We start from the raw sequence: 15,769 nt of genomic DNA on the forward strand, positions 1-15,769 counted from the left end.
CATTATTTTTGGCTGTGAGCCACCGTTTTTGAGTTATCAACAAAAAACGGCCCATGTAATCTATTTAAATATACTTTCCAACTAAAAAAATTATCCTAGCGTAAAAACCTATATAACATTTCTTATAGGAAATTTTATGTAGATATTATCTGTTTAACATATTTTTTTGCTGTGGGCCACCGTTTACGAGGTATTGACGAAAAACGGAGCATGTAATCGATTAAAAAAAACTTTCTTACTAAATTATCCATTTATATATTGATCCTATCCAAAAAACGTACACAACCTTTCTTGTAGGAAATTTTATGTAGATAGTTTTTGTTCAACATATTTTTTTGTTGTGGGCCACCGTTTACGAGTTATTTACGAAAAACTAAAAAAAATGACTTTCAAGATCGAATGGAAGGGTACGGCTACGGACCCCACCTCATGTCATGGCATTATTTTTTCATGGCTATTTAGACCCTATCTTTTACTGGTAAAAATGACAGATTGCAACCGAACCCTAATAAAACTTATTATATTATATTATTATTTTTTTTTCCACTTTTTATTTTTGCATCTCAGCAAAAGCAAATTTCAGCGGTTTCCAGTCCAGGACGGACGGGCGGATGGACAGACAGACAGACAAATATGGCGAAACTATAAGGATTCCTAGTTGACTACGAAATACTAAAATAAGCGCCAAATTTGAAACATGGGCGAAGGTTTATTGTGCCATAGAAAATTTGAATTAGGCGCCTTTTTTAAACGACAGTATTTGCTTGGCCATAATTTTCTTTAAATAATTTTATTAATGTAAATGTTGCAAATAATTGTGAAAATAAAGTTATCGAATAATAATACTAAAGCCTGACCAGAAATATATGACTATTATTGTCAAGAGGGCGCTGTTTATTCTGATGTATGGGGTGACATTGCAGTTTAGTATGAAGAATAGTTCTCATATTATATTTCTCTCTTTATTAGGCTCTCAGGCTTTATCAATCTATGAATTTCGAGCCAATTCGTCACTACTTTTAAAAAATTTCGTATCTCACGCTGTTCCTCAAAGTTAAAACGCAGTAAGTCTATATGCATTCCATACATACTTACTACAATTTTCTTTTCATTGATAGACGAAGATATGAGTTTTTTTTTAAAGTAGTGACGAATTATTTATCTCCTGATTTTTAGGACACGTGTCTTCTGATTTTATTCAAATTGGACCTGGCAACACTGAAATAATGTCAGAATCTTTTCTTTGACATTATTTACAATTTATATTATTGTACATAATTGGTTTTTTCACTATTCTTAAGCTAAAAAAAACACCTGTTTGTCCTCCAAAGAATACCTTATGTACGTATGAAACATATTCTTTCTTCTAGTATGAATTGTACGCATATTGCCAAACTTCAGGTTTAATTAATATAATATTGTTAATCAAACTACCTCTTCTATTTTGCAGTGGATTCACAGAATGATTGAGGATTTGAGGGAAGCATGTTAAGACTGTGACAATATGGTCTTAAGGCAGCCGGCCTCATTGAGAACAAGAAAATATTCTGCTTCATGTAGCGGTTGTTATTTGTTAATATGACATGTCTCGGCAGTGTAGTGACCCTGTGCTTAATTAAGGCTTCAGGCTCAAATCATGGTGAGGGCATTTTTTTATATGATAAACACTGACATTTGTTTCTCAATAAATGTATTATTATACACGGTCAGAGTATAAAATCAAAACTCAAGAATTGGCTAATCGAGCAGGCCTTCTATGACCATAAGGAATTCTATAACCAGGTAGTGGAACCTTCTGCACTTTGCAGGTGTTAATTATATATTGTTAATTTTGATTTATGTTTCCTATTAGATATAGGGAATAACTATGTAATGTAAATGACCTGTAATTTTATTATTAATAAATTGATTATGATTATGATTATTATGTATAGCAAAAGGACTTAGAAAAATTTGTGAACAATTTTTTTTTTGTTTTTATGCAGTACTATTCTAAAACATTACTTTGTTATAGGTAAACCAAAATGTAAGCGGCCGGTTGAAAAAGTAGCAGAGTCGAAAATGGAAATTAATGAGCTGCAGAAGTAAATTTTAGAAGAATAATTCTCTTCTTTGTTGTATCCTTGTGGCTGAGGGACATGACGAATGAGGCCATTCTTTACCAGTGCTCTTCACGCCACTCAATCCTGGGCCCGGTGCATGCTAGCCTGCAGTGGTCTTTGTCAGAGATGTTATTGTGTCTGCCCAATGTGTGCCCATGCTGCCACTTCTTCACTTCCTTGCCGTGTCCTGTGATTATGGGAATAATATGCAAATAAAAACCAACAATGGGCCATCGAAGAACAGGAGAGGGCATGTGGGCCTTAGAGAAAGAGTTGTTAATGTGAAGACTAAATAAATTCAACAAATAAAATCTCAACTATAATACTGTCTTTGGTACACCCGCTACCATCGCGTCAAATAGTGAAAGTGCAGTTCAGTGTAAGCAAAGACAGTGTACAAGATATACCACTCACCTATGGCATTAGTGTTACTAGACCACATTAATACATAAAGACTATTTTTCTAAACTTGTCCAAAAATTTTATTAAAAAGGTGTCGGAACGCCTTACAGGTGTCTCGAGGGACCAAAATAGCGGGTTCCTTCTTTGCTCAGAGGTTGAGTCTGGCGGTGCAAAGGGGAAACGCCGCAAGCATTCTTGGGTCTATGCCGGAGGCAGGGGATCTGAGGGGGTTTTTTATATTTAGTTATAACCTGCTTGTGTTAGTTTTAGTCTTTAGGGTTTTAAGATTTAATTATAAGATTAAATATATTGTTCGTAGTTGTTGTTGAATAAGCAGTGTTTGTGTGTCTGACTAACGAAAATATAAATTCAGATTCTAAACGTCTAAACTTGTGTATAGCTCTGTGTTGTCTTAATAAATCCTATTGGAAACGCTGTTGTTGTTCTGATTAGCCAGGCCTAAACGGTACCCTTCACCATCTTATAAGAGTACCAACTATTGGGAACCTGAACCTAAATGACAGTAAGGGTCACTTGCACCACCGAAAATCCGAGGTTAACCCACCATTTTATATGGAATTTGACAGTCCACTAACCTTGAGTTAAGCGGGTGGTACAAGTGGCCCTTAAGGGAACGCTATCACACAATGAAGCTAGGAATATATTGCGCGGACGTCTGCGATTGCACGTGCATGACCGACAATCGATAGTTTGCACAATTCAGTGTATAATCATTATCCAGATCGCGTCCGCGGTCGAGACCCATAATATGTTCCTAGCTTTACCAGTTCCACAATATAATATATCGTCACTACTTTGAAAAAATCTCGTATCTCACCCTGCTTCTCAAAGTTAAAACACAGTAAGTCTATATGCATTCCATACATACTTAATACAATTTTCTTTTCATTGACAGACGAAGATACAAGTTTTTTTTTAAAGTAGTGACGATACAATATTATGTGGTATGTACGTGGCTTGGCCCGAACCCACTGATGCACACGCCGCTACGTATCAGGGAGGCAAGTATGGTCGCCCGATAAATGATAAGATAAAACATCAACATCGTTCATCGCTCGACCATACTAATGCCTGCCAGGGTGCACACGTAAGGCACCGGCCACATCAGAGCGTCGCGTGTCTCGGGGCGCGCAACGGACGTCGGCGCCACGCCACCTGAGTGTAATTCAAAAAGCGTCTCCTCAGTACATTTTGTATAGGAAGGACGTAAGGCGCGCCGCCAAGCGGCGCGGCGCGCGCCACGCCGCCGCCACGCAACCGGGGGCGCGTCTTAGTGACCGGCCACACCAGAGCGTCGCGTGTCTCGGGGCGCGCAACGGGCGTCCGCGCCACGCCGCTTCAGTGTAATTCAAAAAACGCCTCCTCAGTACATTTTGTATAGGAAAGACGTAAGACGCGCCCCAGGTGGCGTGGCGGCGGCGGGGCGCGCGCCGCGCCGCTTGGCGGCGCGCCTTACGTCCTTCCTATACAAAATGTACTGAGGAGACGCTTTTTGAATTACACTCAGGTGGCGTGGCGCGGACGCCCTTTGCGCGCCCCGAGACACGCGACGCATAAGTGGGAACGCTGCCTTACGTCCTTCCTATACAAAATGTACTGAGGAGACGTTTTTTGAATTACACTGAGGCGGCGTGGCGCGGACGCCCGTTGCGCGCCCCGAGACACGCGACGCTCTGGTGTCGCCGGTCACTAAGGCCGTTTTCACATTATCCGATCCGAATATCGGATGTCGGAAGGATTTTAATGGAAAGTAAACTGCATGCTGGGGATGAATCTATTGAGTGGTTCGTGATGGAGTCGTTGGATATCCAACATAGGTCTTTCAAAAGGTGTAGGGGTTTGAAATGAAATTCGTCCTTGATGTAACTTACCCTAAGACCGTTTTCACATTATCCGATCCGATATCGGATGTCGGAAGGATTTCAATAGAAAAAATCCAAGATGGCGCCGGTAATGTATGGGATATCGGTCCGACATCCGATATCGGATCGGATATTGTGAAAACGCACTAATACCTACCCACCGAGCAGTAAAAAAACAATCTGAAAAATCTAATAGGTATAGCTCAAAACATCTATTGTGTTTATAATTTGCCCTGATGTTATGCTATTTTGATACGGGTAATATTTATAGATTCTAAAATAGATTCATTAAAGGAAATATCAATTTGTGATAACGCAGCAAAATTATAAAAAATATATTTAAAACGGTCAATGACTGCAATATTGATGTTAAATGTTTAATAAACGTTATTATTTAAAATTGGTGCAACATTGAGAAATTAATTCTTAAAAAAAACAATTGCCGTGACATTGTATTTATAATTACCTGTAATGTTACAAAATAAATATACCGGTTATATCAAAAGGTTTTATTGAAGTAAATCTTAATTTGTGATATTGCAGCAACTACATAAAACCAATATTTCAAGTGGTCAATTGCAGTAATATTGATTTTGAACATTTGGGAAACTTTATGCTACGTATCAGGGAGGCAAGTATGGTCGCCCGATAAATGATAAGATAAAACATCAACATCGTTCATCGCTCGACCATACTAATGCCTGCCAGGGTGCACACGTAAGGCCGTTTTCACATTATCCGATCCGAATATCGGATGTCGGAAGGATTTTAATGGAAAGTAATAAACTGCATGCTGCTGGGGATGAATCTATTGAGTGGTTCGTGATGGAGTCGTTGGATATCCAACATAGGTCTTTCAAAAGGTGTAGGGGTTTGAAATGAAATTCGTCCTTGATGTAACTTACCCTAAGACCGTTTTCACATTATCCGATCCGATATCGGATGTCGGAAGGATTTCAATAGAAAAAATCCAAGATGGCGCCGGTAATGTATGGGATATCGGTCCGACATCCGATATCGAATCGGATATTGTGAAAACGCACTAATACCTACCCACCGAGCAGTAAAAAAACAATCTGAAAAATCTAATAGGTATAGCTCAAAACATCTATTGTGTTTATAATTTGCCCTGATGTTATGCTATTTTGATACGGGTAATATTTATAGATTCTAAAATAGATTCATTAAAGGAAATATCAATTTGTGATAACGCAGCAAAATTATAAAAAATATATTTAAAACGGTCAATGACTGCAATATTGATGTTAAATGTTTAATAAACGTTATTATTTAAAATTGGTGCAACATTGAGAAATTAATTCTTAAAAAAAACAATTGCCGTGACATTGTATTTATAATTACCTGTAATGTTACAAAATAAATATACCGGTTATATCAAAAGGTTTTATTGAAGTAAATCTTAATTTGTGATATTGCAGCAACTGCATAAAACCAATATTTCAAGTGGTCAGTTGCAGTAATATTGATTTTGAACATTTGGGAAACTTTAAGTTTAGACATTGAAGTAACATTGAAAACTTGATGTTTAAAAGTTAATGTTGCTGTAACGTTGCATATGTAATATAGCTAATACCTTGTTGCAGCAATGTAATAAATGAACATTTAAATAACTTGTAATCAAAACATCCTTGCAATATTATAATATTAGTTTTCATTTGTCATGTTACAATAATATAGCACTACTAATTTTCTGAAAGTTTCAAATTACCAATAAGTTGAATGTTGTTGTCATATTTCTCCGACCTTACATTCTAAACTTACAAATGTGAGGTATGTAAACTTACTGCAAGTTATTGTAAGTTTCATGCTCAGTGGGTAGATACATTCTATTAATAAGAAACCTTATGTTTTCAAGACAATTATGTTCTATTAATTTTTAATTACTTTAAAAATCCATTTCCGGTTTGCTCACTGTCAACCTAACACGCTGCTCCTCGCTTCGCTCGTCGTCGCACCTAAACTGACCCTGTCACACACGAGTTTTCTGTTACAATGCTAATAAAATTATTACATTACATTTATGCCTTGTAATATTTATTGTCAAACGTGGTTTTGCATGGTGTAATATGTAGAAACATTTTTTGACAAGAAAATAGTTGACAAAATAATTTTGTCCAGTAATATTAATTTGACAAAAATAAAGTTCAGCAAACTTTTCGTGTCCAACTGAAGCCTTGGGAATAAAACTGAAATTGTCATTTGACAATTTTAAGTTAAATTTGGCTAAAAAATCTTCGGTAAATTAAATTAATCCCGTAAAAATGAAAATGCAAATGCCTAAATATTTTCGCAATTTGCGATGTGAAATTTTGACCAAACACGTTTTTGGGATATAAGTTTTGCCATTAAAAACATTTGCGAAATAAAGTTTTGTCTAAATAAAATTTGACTAAGTAAAATTGTGCCAAATGATAATTTGACCAAACAAAATCATTGCGAAACATGCCTTTGCCAAACAATACTTTGGGAAATAAAACTATTGCGATATGATTATTGGGAAATGAAATTTGACGAAACGTTTTTTGGCGAAACGGCAGGACACCAATATAGTAAGTATGGATAATAATGCGTAAAGTTAATGAGTAACGTACCTATTCTAAAATGTCAAAAAGTCATAATACAAGGTCAAGTGCAATGTCACAATTCTGTATTCAGTGTTTTTCTTGTCAGTCTTAATTGTCTCACAAATATCTCGACCGCACTCACATCCCAGACATCCCGGCCTAGTCCACATTTGAAATCTGAATGACAAAAATAGCCGCTAAGTAGAAACCCGTGTAGCGACCGTCGTCTGAAATTCATGGTTAATTAGCCTACTCTAATGAAAGGTAAAACCAGGTCAAGTATAAAGTATAAGTACTTATGAATAAGTAAAATGTTTACAATATTAAATCATTTCTTCACAAACCCGCTAAGTTTGATTAGCTAAAAAGTTAATTTATGATTAAAGAAAGGGGTCAAAGTCAGGGGAAAATCAGTATAAATAAATAAATAAACAAATATTGGGGGACACCTTACACAGATCATCCTAGCCCCAAACTAAGCAAAGCTTGTACTATGGGTGCTAGTCGACGATATACATACTTATATAGATAAATATATACTTATATACATAGAAAATATCCATGACTCAGGAACAAAATATCTGTGCTCATCACACAAATAAATGCCCTTACCGGGATTCGAACCCAGGACCGCGGCTTAGCAGGCAGGGTCCAACTACCTACGCCAGACCGGTCGTCGGTATGTATCATCAATTCATCATCATCTTCTTGCCCTTATCCCTGTCACTTGAGGTCGGCACAGCATGTCTTCCTCTTCCTTACATCTCCATCACCCGTCATCTCATCATTAACTTTTTTCGTTTCATCATTTGTCTCACACAGTCCATCCTCTTCCTCGGTTTTCCTCTCCCGTTACTTCCTTCCACATTCATTCGTAAAATCTGCATGTATATTTTGTGCTTACAGCTTATCGTGCTTTTGTAGTGTCAGTTTTAAGTTATGGGATAATATTTTGGGGTAAACTTACAGCCTGAGATATTGAACATTGATTATAAAAAAAATATTATGTGAGTACATATTACTAATTCCCTTTACAATAAGGTTTTGTTTAGATCTTTGTGATCACCTCGGATATAGTTGAATTAGTTAAATTACTGAATATTTATATTTCCCAATGAATTCATGATAGTGAACTACCATAGACTGATAAAAAATGTTTTAAGTCATGAAGTTCACCATTTATTTGCTAATACTGTGTAAACTGGAAAGAAATAAAATATAATAAAACTATGGAAACGGATTAAATCGCGTATAATGAATTTACAATTCATCCTGACTTCGTTTCCATAGTTTTATTTCATGAGTAACTATCGCGGTAACCGAAGACAATATTAAATAGAATGTAATCTAAAATCGTCGTACTAAGTGTCGTCATCGTGTGAATGACTCGATGATCGGGTCGACGCAAATATCAATGAATCGTATTTATGAATGTAGATATTTTCAGAATCAAACTCAGCCAGGCGTTCGGTTTTTGATTTTTCGTCGAATACTAAATGTGATGAAGATTCAGATTTTTCATGGAACACTAAATTTAATGTAGTGATATTGTCTTCGGTTACCGCGATAGTTACTCATGAAATAAAACTAAAGAAAAGAGTAAAGAGTTCGAAACGTCGGGATGTATTTTAAATTCATTATACGCGATTTAATCCGTTTCCATAGTTTTATTTAATGTAGTGTTTATGAAATGAGGAAAATAATGATAATCCTATTGGTTTTCAGGAATCGAATGACTAAAAAGAATCTAAACATAGCTATTTATTGAACGAAATTTACGAACGTGTTTCGCAAACTATTGATATTTAGATATTTCATTAATTTAAACTGATTTTAATTAATTATATGCCTTTAAGTTTCATTCATTTTTGACATAAAAACTGACAATATTTCAAAATACATATTCATATGTAATGTGTATTGTGTACAGTGAGCTGCGGAATTGCATGGAGAAATTATAAATTGAGTCAATTCTTCATGCACTTTTGCTGCTCTCTTTTGATTTTTTTGCTATATCAAAATTATACAGGATACATTTCGGAGAGTGCGCTGAGGAACTGTACAACCTTGTTCCTCCGCCCCCATTTCACCTTAGGACCACCAGACAATCGGCAATGCGGCATCGCTTCACGGTTAGTATTCCAAAAATACGCACTAAGCGTTTCGCTTCAACATTTATTTTGCGAACCGCCAAGGAGTGGAATGCCCTGCCTGAGTCTGTGTTCCCACATGAGTACAATCCAGGTCTCTTTAAAGCAAGAGTAAATAGGTATCTCATAGGTAAGCGTGATCCACCGTAGACCGCATCATCACTTACCATCAGGTGTGATCGTGGTCAAACGTCTGCCTATTCATACAAAAAAAAAAGACCAAATAAATCCTAATAGTACATTTCGTTATAAGTGCGAGAAGTATGTCATTACTTCACGAGTCCCGAGACATTTTTCCACGAGCGGCACGCGAGTGGCAAATCTCGGGACGAGTGAAGAATGACATTCTCGCACGTGTGACGAACGACGTTTTTTAATACAGTTGCGAAAAAACACTACTACTTACTTACAACGAAATAAAACAATCCGAACTATCAATTTTCCCATGGACATTGACGGATTATTTGACAATTCAAAGGCGTATTTTTGAAGCTTTTAAACTTGCGTGCATATTTTCGAGTTTGCTATTCATCTAACATAATTTATTTCATTGGGTGCCATAAAAACATAAACATTTACGATTTGGGACGATTGTTTAATGTACAACTACATTTTAATTTAATCGATCCATTTATGCCCCGACGTATTGCAAATAACGTAAAATAATTATGACAAATCGCGTAACATATTGAGGTTTTTTGAACGTGCATTAAGTTAAAACATGGTAGACGCCTCTACTTTGACAGTAGAAGACGCGTTTCGTTCCAATCATGTTCTGTTTACATGACTCATTATGACCGATTTTTCAAAGTATAAACCATTTTATAAATTATGTTTAGTATGAATAAAAGTAAACAATTACATATAAAATATTAACGTTTTAAATATTAATCACTTAATAGTATGTTTATAGTTTTATTCTGTCTTAGTAAACTAGACTAATATGAAAACAGCTCGGTAAGTAGTCGTAAAATGGAACGTATATACTTTTTACGCACTAGTTCGTAAAATACAACTTCTCGCACGCTAAACAGCCAAAAAACGGGCACTTTTTGAGCAACTGTATTAAAAAATATGTTTTCATATCCTTTTCATTCATTAAACACTAAAGTGTGTGATCAATGGTGTTAATATTACAAATATTTCATTTCTACGCCTTCAGCCTTCTTTTCAACGGTAACCAAACACTATTTACGTCACAGCCGTAAATAACATTTAATATTTTGTTAGCGAATTTGTAAAAATGGGTCGCAACCTTACTTCAAGGTGATGTCCAATGTTTACGTGCCAAAAGAGCTTATGTGACTTAACTGTATTGGGCGCTTACACCCTTTCTCGGAATAAATGGTTTTTAATCTTATATCATCATAAGGCGTAAGTGACGAAACCTATAATGGCGTTTGCGTCTTTTTGGAATATTTGGAAGAAATGGGAGCATCGTAAACTAGGCATCAATGGCCTTTGCCTGTTTAATTGATGTGCAAAAATAGTTTATTTTCTTGCAAGTAACATAGTTATGTGAATGTGTAGAGTTGATATATTGCAAAGGAGTATTTGTAAACGTATCGTTAATTTTTGAAGATCTCGCTTAGACTTCTGCTGGTCTGATGAAATATTAATAACTAATTAAAATGATATATGATGATGGGCACTTTTGCGTCGGGAACGATGCGGGGTGGGTTGTTTGACTAATTTAGGTAGTTTGTTAAGGTTTTTTATTGTTAAGGTTTTTTTTTATTAGTATTATGTTTTAAACCTACAAAAAAAAAAAAAAAAAAAAAAAAAAAAATTGGTTATTAAAATGATAGCGTCAGAAGGTGATATAGTAGGTATTTTCTCCATTATATTAATACTGTACAGGGACTGGCAAGTTAGATATTATACGGGCGTCAAAAGGATAACAAACTTGATTCATTAAAATCATTAAAGCTCTCCGCCTCCGGTGTCGGTCTTGAAACAGCCTCGAGTTTTTCTTTTAACTAAAAACTAAAACTAAAACATGGTGTTTTTTTTACGCACTAGTGCGAGAACTGGTTCATTATTTGTCAGGTCGAAACTTCTGAGGGCCATCTGTACTGAAAAATGTCGTACGATACACGTGCGAAAAGGAAATTCCTAACTCGTGTCGATTTAAAACGCTCCCTTCGATCGTGTTTTAATTTATCGCCACTCGTTTCGAACTTCCTTTTTTACGCACTTGTATCGTAATGTACTATAATATAGTACTGATATTATCAGTACAGATGGTACTTTTTTAGGATTCCGTAGTCAACTAGGAACCCTTATAGTTTCGCCATGTCTGTCTGTCCGTCCGTCCGTCCGTCCGTCCGTCCGTCCGTCCGTCCGTCCGTCCGTCCGTCCGTCCGTCCGTCCGTCCGTCCGTCCGTCCGTCCGCGGATAATCTCAGTAACCGTTAGCACTAGAAAGCTGAAATTTGGTACCAATATGTATATCAATCACGCCGACAAAGTGCAAAAATAAAAAATGGAAAAAAATGTTTTATTAGGGTACCCCCCCCACATGTAAAGTGGGGGCTGATATTTTTTTCATTCCAACCCCAACGTGTGATATATTGTTGGATAGGTATTTAAAAATGAATAAGGGTTTACTAAGATCGTTTTTTGATAATATTAATATTTTCGGAAATAATCGCTCCTAAAGGAAAAAAAAGTGCGTCCCCCCCTCTAACTTTTGAACCATATGTTTAAAAAATATGAAAAAAATCATAAAAGTAGAACTTTAGAAAGACTTTCTAGGAAAATTGTTTTGAACTTGATAGGTTCAGTAGTTTTTGAGAAAAATACGGAAAACTACGGAACCCTACATTGAGCGTGGCCCGACACGCTCTTGGCCGGTTTTTTACGTACTAGTGCGAGAAGTGGTTCATTTCTTGTCAGGTCGAAACTTCGGAAGGCCATCTGTATTGAAAAACGTCGTACGATACACGTGCGAAAAGGAAATTCGTAACTCATGTCGATTTAAAATAGTCCCTTAGGTCATGTTTTAACTTATCGCCACTCGTTTCGAACTAAATCTTTTCCGCTGTATACCTATCCTAATCCTAACCTAGGAAAATCTAAATGAAGGGGAACCGCTATCAACCCATGATTGAATGGGGGAAAGCCGGCTATTATACCTTCCATCAGGAAAGGAAAGTTATGTGTTTATGCAGTTATGTTTCACCCGACCATTGTGGTGACATGTCGATTAAAATGTCTTATGTGACGATTGCTATTACAATGTAGCTTCTCAGGTTTTTTTGAGTTTCTCGTAATGTGTAAGAAGATTAGAAATTACTGTTGTAATCATGATTAACATGAGTATTCTGAGTTTCACAAAGATGACCTTGACAAAGATTTATTCAAATTAGAATTTTGACATGCTGTCAATAGAGCCAAAAATGCATGATGCATATTTACATCACTAATATGCATTTAAGGGTTAATAAATATCTCTTGATAACAATCTAGGGCAGACATGGTACCAATTTGTTAACACATAGTTATTTATATTCCCTGTGGTGAACCAAAACACTGATATTTTTGGCATTTTAACAAAGTTGACACTACTCTTCTCACACCAACAGCGTCAACAATAAAGAAAAGATAAGGTATAAAATAGAAATAATATTAAATAGACCATTGAATATTATTTTCAAATTAAAAGCTTGCCAAGCAAATGGTCCAGACTCGAATTTTACTACCATAAACGTCATCCCAAATCGTAAAATTCACTCATTGACACTCATAAAGTCCTTTGTTGCAAGGACTTTATATTTGATATTCATTTAGCCAAAACAGCAAAATTATATTTCAACCTTGCTCTTTTAGCTCGAAGATCCAATATTGAAGCTTCTGTTACAAACTTTTGGACAACTGAAATCACGTCAGTTTTATAGACCGTTAAACAGTTCTTTTGTCCTATTTTACGATGTCGTTATGTTTGCGTTGATGTTAACATTTCTTTTTCGTGTTGCAGGTAATGTGGTTTCTTCATTGACGTTCGATGAAACTTCGTTGTTGGTGAGTTCTATCGAGGATTTATGCAGGGAACCTTTGGGAATGTAAATTATGGTACAGATTTGTTAATCATAATCATAATCATTTATTCATTTGCAAGTATGTAGTACACAAAACAAGTTCTTACAGTATACATTATGTCCCAAAGTACATTCTGCTTATCAAAGCATGCAAAGGAGGTGTGCTTAATCTAACTTAATCTAAGTTAGTTTTGTAATAGCGTTCGTAGATACATAGATGTACTTATCCAATTAATTTTCCATAAATATTGACGCCTATTTAACTTTGAATTTAGAATTCTATCTTTAAGTTTACAATTTAAAAAAAAATCATTTCTTCGTAACTAGCATTTTACAGAGTAATATACTACTCAACTCAAACATTAAGATCATACGAAATAAGTTTATCTTTCGTCATTCCTTACGAATCCGTAAATAACCGAATGACTGAACCGTTTTACGTAAAATATCAAAAGCAAAACATAGGATTTGCAAATACACCTACTTCATAATCTTTACATAGGCCAAACACCACTCCAAGGTAAACTAATGCAATTTGAAAGACTGCTACCTACACGGGGTGCCACAAGGTTCTACGCTAAGTCCTAAATTGTTCCTACCAAACAAATATGACCTTCCCTCTCTTTCTGTTCCATAGTCTGAGAAGCCAGACAGAAATAATAGATTTAGACTTTGCATACAAGTGTGGGAGGTAACAAGGTTCAATCCTAACAGGTTTTGCTTTATGGTAATTAAATTATCCTAAATAAGATATTGTGGACAATAAATCACTTTGTATGTTTAATTTGTTAACTTTTGAAATTTAGAGACTCAAATGATTTGCAACCTTGTACAGGTTGACGTCAACTATTTGACATTTATACATTGTTATACTTAGGAGATGGTGTCCTATATAGATAGATTACTATACTAACAACTGGCAATGTTTGTCTACCTAATAAGAGTTATAATTGTAGATTTCAATGGGAAAAGGGCAAGGGAATGATGATGATGAATTGTAGATTTCACCAGAATACTTAGCTATACGCCACCCTAAGGCGTTTAAGAATTGAAGGAAGGCATGGATAAATGTGGGCCTCCGTGGCGCAGTTGGGAGCGTGATGGCTCGGGCAAAGCCAGAGGTCGCAGGTTCGAGTCCTGTCGGTGTGAATTTTTCCACTTTTCCTTTAATTTAAAGATATGTAATATCGGTCGCAGACGTTCCTGCATAATAAAAAACAAATTCAAATTACTTATGTAAGATTTAACCTTCCAGAAGTAGAAACTAGTGTTACAATTAAAATTTAATTCAAACTTTAATAATATCGCTTTGATTATTTATTAATATGTCATTTGCTATTTTAAAAACTTAATATATATCTGTCAGGGTCAGGATAAATGTTTTTATTTATTTATATAAATAAAAATGCAAGCTCCGTTGTGTTTACATAATTTTGATACTTTGCTTGTATCAATATTTATGCCGACTAATCAGTACACCACAAGTGAGTCTGAATATGAGAAATTAACATGTTCCTCAGCCTGTCATCCAGGCTTGTCGAGCAAGATGCAAGGATGCAACCGGTCTTCCACTTTAAAATAACCTATTATCATCTTCAATACTTACGAAATAAGGACTATCAATGATCAGCGTTCTTAAACCAGTCCTCGACTTGGTAATACTGACCTATTAAACCTTTAATGGAACGATATAAGAGTTATCAATGGTCAGTGATGTTGGGACGTGGGCGGACCGCATTCTCGACGATGGACTTGTAAGACGAAGATTTTTATGGGATCGCGTTTACTGACGTTTACGTCTTTCTTGGTTTTAGAGTTTGCTTCGTAATGGTAGCTTAACTATTATAAGGATGGTTCAGAATTATCGCATGAGCTTGAAGCTTCAAGTGGAGAGACTGTCACAGTGTTGTTAAAAAAACACTACTCTTGATCTAATGATATTTCATGTCATGGCTTGACTTCACATACTTACTGAATTACTTATCACAGTGCCAAACTAAAAAAAAATATGATAACACTTATTTTTTTATTGGATTTGAAACTTGAGGTTTGGAATGTTTGTAAGTTTCACGGTAAAAACCACTGTTTATAAAATTTGGTAGGAACGAAGATTACATTAAAATTAAAGAAAACAAAAACTTAAAAAAAAAACTGTCAGCCGGTTAAGGAGTTAAAAGATGAAAAATAGTTTCATTTAGAAACTAGACGGATAAATTAAGAAAGATAATTTTCACGAAAATGAGTCTAGAGATCATCTATTATTAATCAAGACATCAAATTCAAACAAATCACAACAAACCTGACCACGTGCTTAAAGAAAACAAAAGATTAGAGTACACGGTACCGAACTAAACATTAACACAATACCAGTATTAGATGAACCATGAAGAATCATCTAATACCAAGTTAAGACTACTAAGAATATAGTTGGGAGAGAAGTGGGGGATCTAGTTAAAGTGGTTGGTGATAATAAAATGGAAACCACATCGTGCTATGATGCCAGATAAGAATTTGCACGACTTGGGATTTCGTTGTTAAATGTAGCGGGTAAAGCGATTTAACCGCTTCAAATACATACATATAATCAAGCCTGTTTCCCAGAGAGGTA

At 35.6% G+C, this 15,769-nt stretch overlaps 1 long non-coding RNA gene across 1 annotated transcript; it reads left to right on the plus strand.

Annotated features, from left to right (window-relative positions):
- The first annotated feature begins 1,181 nt into the window (after nucleotides 1–1,181).
- Nucleotides 1,182–2,939, plus strand: LOC125224997. Its single transcript, XR_007176942.1, has 3 exons — nucleotides 1,182–1,341; nucleotides 1,451–1,639; nucleotides 2,015–2,939. It is a non-coding gene; the product is annotated as an uncharacterized LOC125224997 (long non-coding RNA).
- The last annotated feature ends 12,830 nt before the right edge of the window (nucleotides 2,940–15,769 follow it).

This window comes from Leguminivora glycinivorella, chromosome 3, assembly GCF_023078275.1.
Source record: "Leguminivora glycinivorella isolate SPB_JAAS2020 chromosome 3, LegGlyc_1.1, whole genome shotgun sequence".
Classification (NCBI taxonomy): domain Eukaryota; kingdom Metazoa; phylum Arthropoda; class Insecta; order Lepidoptera; family Tortricidae; genus Leguminivora; species Leguminivora glycinivorella.